Below are 7020 nucleotides of genomic sequence, written 5' to 3'. Positions count from 1 at the left end.
GGGAAAACACAATAGGACAAAGGGTATGAGTAAAGGGTCGTAAACAGAGGGAGGCTTAGCAAGGACTATTCATTCAGGGTCCCCTCAGCATCCCTGCATCTTCTGAGATAAGGAAGGTCCTCTTTTCCAGGTATAAGGAGGGCATGTCTCATAGGAGGGCTGATGGGTTCAGGACATGCTCCCCCAAAATATGTCACCTTGGTGTACTGAATGTTTGAAGCTGAGGCAGTTTACGGAAACAGCACAAGCAGGAAGCTCACTCTGACTTCCTCTGCCCATCACCCTCCTGCTCTGGAAACAGGTCATAAAACCCTCACGTGACAGCTGCCTCCTTCCACCTGGAGGAAAGCAACATCCTTCTCTCCAAAGACAGGGGGACACTAAGAAGCTGAACGAACAGGCTTTGCTAAGCTTCCCCCACTTCCATACCCTTACCTCCTGCTCTTTAACCTGTGATACTCCACTCTTCACTGAACCCAGGTTAAAAGTACATAGGTCTGGTCTTCGCGTCTTCGTTTCCTTAGGAAGGCTCCCATGCCATGTAAAACTCACATGAAATATACTGGAGGCTTTTCTCCTGTTAATCTTTGTTTGATTTGCAGAACTAGCCAGAGATTCTAAGAGAGTTGAGAAAACCTTTCTCCTCTCCTGCAGGGTCTTATGACCCTCTTCGGCAGAGAAAGGAGAGGTCAGAGAGATCTTCCTGCACCTGATCTTTCTCAAATTTCTTCCATCTTAAATTTCTAAATATGCCAAGGTGCCATATTTTGGGGTAGCCTGTTCTAAACCCTATCAGGACATAATGCCCGCTCACTTGGAATTTGTGGCCTAGGAGAGGACACAAATATTAAACCTACTTCTGTTAAGCAGCGACAAAGAAAGAATGGAAAAAAGAAAGAAGGCTAAGACATCCCCATGGCATCTGAGGGTTCTATGATCCCGAAGAACTTTGACTAGGGAAGTTGTGTAACACATGCTAACTCTCCTTCATGGGAAAGGGATCAAGAAGACAGAGGACAGGAACAGTAAGTGGGGTACATAAATATTCCACTTCCTTCTTCCGCATCCCTCCCCAATCCCTTCCTACATTAGAGTTGAAGTAGGGCTTGAGTGAGGGATATTAGGGAAGCCAGCTTGGGTGAGCCAAAAAATGGAAAGCTTGGGCCAACCAAAGAAAGATCAAAGAGTGTAGTTTTTCAAGCTAAATCTGGTGATATGCCCCATGAAAATAATTCTTGATATCACAGCCGCTACTACCAGCACCCCAGCAAAAGTGCCATTGTTTCCTTTGCCTTCAACTCACCTCCTGCTGCCTTGCCTCCTTCCAGGCTGTCTCTCTCCTCATCTTCTGGACCCCTTCAGATGCTCAGTGTCCCATTCATTCCCCAGGCTGGCTGCTGGTTCAAACAACCCCATCCGACTCATCCTTTCCTCTTATTCTAAAAATTCCTTCTTTATCTTGCCTCCGTAAAAATTTACCTTCCCACGTGCTGTACAGATTTTGGACGTGACTACAGTGATTTCCATCAAAAGGGTGAATGAGGCTGAAATAGGGCTTGCTACCGCATGGCTCTCTGACAGTAGGCTGTGGTTTTTGGGAGAGTTCTTGGTGCCCTTGCCCGTGCCCAGGCCCAAATCTCTGGGCTTGTCATGTGCACAAACCTCCCTCCCCTCATCTGGTCTGCTGCCAGGAAACAAGATTCTTGGGCCCACTGTCCTCAGCTGAATGTTCAACGAAATGAAGGGTCTTTGTCATTGCTTGGGAAAGAGATTGGGATGAACTCTATTTTGACTCAGAAACCATAAATGAGGAACCACAAAATCTCCTCCGTCACTGAGTTTTGTGTGTTTATTAAATCACTAGGACCTTGGCGGTGTTGTTTCTTAAAAATTTCTTTCATTTTTGTTTTTGTTTTTCAAATACATTGCTACCTTATAGATTACATACACTTCTGACCCTCGGCCCACGAGTTTGACCATGAGTCATAAAGTCATTTCTCTGGGAAAATAGATTCTGAGTTACAAAAACAAACAAACAAAAACTTATTAACAGACTTTTAGGACAAATCCCATTATAATTTGATGGATTCTCCTTGGAATAGGAGTTTAGAAAATTATTCTTGGCTTTTAGGGGCACCTGGGTGGCTTAGTTGGTTGTGCGCCTGACTCTTGATTTTGGTTCAGGTCATGATCTCACGGTTTGTGAGACTGAGCCCCAAGTTGGGTTGTGCTGACAGTGCAGACCCTGCTTGGGATTCTCTCTTCTCTTCTTCTCTCTCTGCCCCTCCCCTGTTCATACTTTTTCCTCTCTCAAAATAAATAAATACACGTTTTAAAAAATTATTCTTGGCTTTTGTTGGGATAAAACTGATAGATGCCATTATGATCCATATATTTGTTAATATTAATAAATACATTAATTTAAAAAATCACTTCCAAATCTCTATGAGATTCTATAGATAGCAATATGGAGAATTATTTCTCTAGATTCATACATCCAACATGTGCTCCAAAGCCCCACTCAGAAGTCTAAAACCTCAAACCCAGTGTGTCCGAATCTGAAGTCTTAAGGCTCTCCAAACCTGATCTTCCTCATCTTACCCACGTTGGGGGATGGCTCCTTTGGCCTGCTCATTGCCCCAGCACGTGGGGTCACCCGGGCCTCCCCTCTCCCTCTCACACAGCATGTCAGGAAATTTGGTTGACTCTACCTCCAAAGAGATATCTAGAACCCAACCACTTCACACACTGTCCACAGCCATGACTATGGTCCGGGTCCCCCTCCTCTGTTACTGCAGGGGCCTTTGGACCCGTGTCGCGGCCTTGTCCACACGGGTTATTCTCAACACAGCAGCAAAAGGATTCTTTTACGAGGTATCAGATCAGGTCCCTTCGGGCTCCAAAGACGCCCATTTTCACAGAGTGAAAGCCAAAGGCCTGACCACGGCCTGCATGACCTACCAGGACCTGAGTGTCCCCTGCAAGGCCTGCCTCCTTTCATCTGCCACCCAGCCACACCAGCCCTGCCCGTTCACCAACACACAGGCACACCTGCCCCAGGACCCGTGTTCTAGGACTTTCTCGCCCGGAGCACGCTCCCCAGAGTGTCCGTGGATGCCCCGCCTTCTTCAGGTCTACTCTAGCCCCTTCTCTCCGAAGCCTGCCCCACTGAGGCTGTGACCTGCCCTCTCTCTGCTCCCACACTTTTCATCCCCAGCATTGCCCTCCTTTTAGGGCACCTGTCATCTCCTTACGTGATATCATTTTCTTATTTTATGAAGATTTTTGTTTATTGTTCATCTCTCCACGTGGAAGTTAAGCCTTGTGAGGCTGCCTTTCTACAGTCCATTGGCTGGTGTTTAGAATAATGCCTGACATTTAAGAGGCACACGGTGTGCATACCTGGGGTTAACCGGTGAATTGTTCCCTGTCCCTGTGGCCGCAGGGCCTCCTTCTGGCATTGTCTGAGGGTTTGCTGTAACCGCCATTGCCCTTCACCTGTGAGCTATGGGGGACAAGGCCCCTGACTTCTGCAGGCCGGGGTGCAGTGCTGCACATAGAACAGAGATCACTCGGTGCTCTTCTGCAATTCTCTCATTTCTGTGGAAGATGAGAGAGATGAGTTAGAACGTTCAGAAGCTGCTTCCTCCAGAGCCTTGGCGTGGCTCGTCCCCGGGGTGATTTCTCTGGCTTGCGATCTGCTTCTCTTCGTATTGTATTCCTCTTGCCTCAGCACAAGACAGGAGACCAGTGTGGCCTAAGCTGGAGCATAGCTTCCAATGTAGCCAGGATCCCACAGTCGCCTCTGCCTCAGCAGGAAAGAGGTGGGTGTTGGCGGTGCTGACAGTGGACTCTGTCTGGATTGCTTGACTCTGCAGGCTCTGGCTGGAGGCCAGCCGTTGAGACCCCCATCCTGGCAGTCCCTGGCAGCTGAGAGACAAACGGCTCGATAGGACAACTAAAATCTGTCAGAACCCCTACAAGGTGTTTCATGTATCTTATTTCACATATGAGGAAACTGAGGCTCAGAGAAGCTAAGTAACTTGCCAGTAAATGGGAAGACAGAACATGAACCAAGAACCATTTGACTCCAAAATCTATCCTCGAGCCACTATAATGGACTTAAAAATGGAATCTGTTTTGTAGTAGTTTAATAACCACTCACACAATATCCCCACTTAGGCGCATGGATCAATTACTGATGTTCAAATGTTTTTGAAGGAAAAAAATCAGAGTACATTTTACTACATATCTGTTAGTGTTTGGAAATTTCACTAGTAATTGAAAAATTGGAGTTGGGGATTTATTAGATATGACTGAAGAAAGCTGCCAAATGGCTGAGAAGGAAACATCCCTGCCAGATGCAGTTGAGTGTATTTTACGGAGACTTCCCCAAGTTCATTCCCTCCTTGCGGAGGTCTTGTAGTTCTCCCTAGTAGACACACGGTGGCGCCACGCGCACAGGCTTTTAGAGCCACGGGCCAACCAAACAGCAGTGATTGCTACTTTTGGTTTTAGAGCCAGACTCTGGCAACGTTTTTCATTCATAACTGAACTTTCCACATAAAAGTGATACCTCTCATTATTTTGTACACATAGTTAAGCAGTGTTTCCCAAGAGTACAGAGTACAGTAAAGCTGGAAACATCTGCAGCATTTATAGGTTGAATAACAGATTTTTTTATATCCACTTTAACCAACACAATTGTTTTGATAAATAATACTTTTAAGAAGGGAGAAGATGTAGAACTTACTCTGATAGTTACCTCTGAATGAAAGTTGAAACCAATTTACCAAATCGGCTTAGTAGAGTCCTACTGTATATTTTATTGGCCTACTTGTAGACAACCTAGTTTCATCCTGAAAATGTTCTTTTCAAAACTATATACCAAGGGCACTGGGTGGCTCAGTTGGTTAAGCGGCCGGCTTTGGCTCAGGTCATGATCTCATAGTTTGTGAGTTCGAGCCCCGTGTGGGCTTTGGGCTGACAGCTCAGGGCCTGGAGCCTGCTTCAGATTCTGTGTTGCCTTCCTCTGCTCACTCTGTCTCTCAAAAACAAATAAATATTTTAAAAAATTTTAATTTAAAACCATATTCCAAAGACATACCTGTGAAGAGGACTTTAAATTGTAATAATTTAATGCTGTTGCAAAAGAATATATTCACATGGCTACATTTTGTGCAAATATCAAGTACACAGATTCAAAATAACACAACATTAACTTTTATCAATGAAATTTTATAAATAACGCATCTTCCACACTAAAATTTCCTCAAGAATTGCACAGTTTGAACCTGTCAGGAACAAAGAATTGTAGTCTGAGTTTATGCTATTTACTCTTGTTTAAATTTATTTTTGAGGGACGCCTGAGTGACTCAGTCGGTTAAGCATTGGACTTTGGCTCAGGTCATGTCATGGGTTGAGCCCGCATTGGGCTCTGTGCTGATAGCTAAGAGCCTGGAGCCTGCTTCAGATTCTGTGTCTCCCTCTCTCTCTGACCCTCCTGGGCTCACACTCTGTCTCTTTCTCTCTGCTCCTCCCCCACTCACGCTCTGTCTCTCAAAAATAAACAAACATTAAAACATTTTTATTTATTTTTTTTAAATTTTTTAAATTTATTTCTAGGAGAGAGAGAGAGAGAGCAAGCGTGAGCAGGGGAGGGTCAGAGAGAGAGGGAGTCACAGACTGAAACAGGCTCCAGGCTCTGAGCTGGCAGTCAGCACAGAGCCCGACGCAGGGCTCGAACCCACGAACCGCGAGATCATGACCCAAGCGAAAGTCGGCCGCTTAACCGACTAAGCCACCCAGGCGCCCCAAACATTAAAACATTTTCAAAAGTTTATTGTGGAGAGAAGAGAAAGTGCGTGTGTGAGTGGGGGAGGGGTGGAGAGCGAGGGAGAGCGAGAATCCCAAGCAGGTGCCACACTTAGTGTGGAGCCTGGCACGGGGCTCCATCTCACATCCTGAGATCGTGACCTGAGCTGAAATCAAGAGTTGGACGCTTAACAGACTGAGCCACCCAGGCGCCCCTATGCTATTTACTCTTTAGGCATTCATTCAAGAGATATTTGTGGACTGGCTTCTGTGTGCCAGGCAGTGTTCCAGGCCCTGGGGGTGCAGCCGTGGATACAACAGAAAGAAGACTTGCCTGGTGCTCACAGAGTTTATATGCTGGGGAGGGAAGGGTGCAGGTGGGGGCCTGGGTGACAAGCTGGATGAGATCTATGCTTCTTGGAAAATAAAGCAGGAAGGGAGCTGGACAGTGCACGCACAAGGGTGGGAGCAGTTACCTGACTGCAGTGACAGCTGAATGAAGCCATGAAGGCTTGATGGCTTGAGCCAAAATGGGCTCTCTGGAGAAGGAGCATGGCTAATGAAGAGTTAAAGCGAACCGGCCCGTTGGTGAGAGGGTGTGCCCGGCCTATTCCATGGAACACTAGGGACCTGCAATGTCAAGGCCCCATCGGAGTGCAGAAGACCAACCACTTAGTGAATGAGCCAACACGACCCCTCCTTCGTGGAGTCCTGTCTAAAACCAGGCAAAGTTTGGATGATGTTTGAAAATCTGCAGGACCGTGCCTTTTGCTTACATACAGACAGCTCCCTTCTGCTTGTGTGATTAGAAATGGACAAATAGTAATAAAGAAGGCAAAAAAAAAAAAAAAAAGTGCTTCATAGTCTTTGGTGGAAAGCTTACTCAAACATGAAAATTTCAAGCCCACAAAGTGCGCCAGGGTTGCAAAAGCAGCCACAAGACCCTTTTTCTCGAGATTCTCGTGTCGCTGGGAAAGAGACATACAAACTCCAGCGACGGACAAATCGTGTTCACAGGGATCAGTAGGGCCGCTGAAACCCCAGCGCACCTGTACGGCCGGCACCAAGCTCCTTCTGCCCGCGGTTCCCATTATACCCGCTGGGGGGAGCTCTAGGCCCACGGCCATTGCCAGAGGAGGGCGTGGACTCAGAAATCTACCCGGGTAAGGATTTTTAGTTGTGCTCGCATTGGAAAGGAGACCTTCC

The sequence above is a fragment of the Hyaena hyaena genome, unplaced genomic scaffold, assembly GCF_003009895.1.
Source record: "Hyaena hyaena isolate Hyena2069 unplaced genomic scaffold, ASM300989v1 scaffold_910, whole genome shotgun sequence".
NCBI lineage: Eukaryota > Metazoa > Chordata > Mammalia > Carnivora > Hyaenidae > Hyaena > Hyaena hyaena.
Note: the sequence above shows the minus strand (reverse complement) of the source record.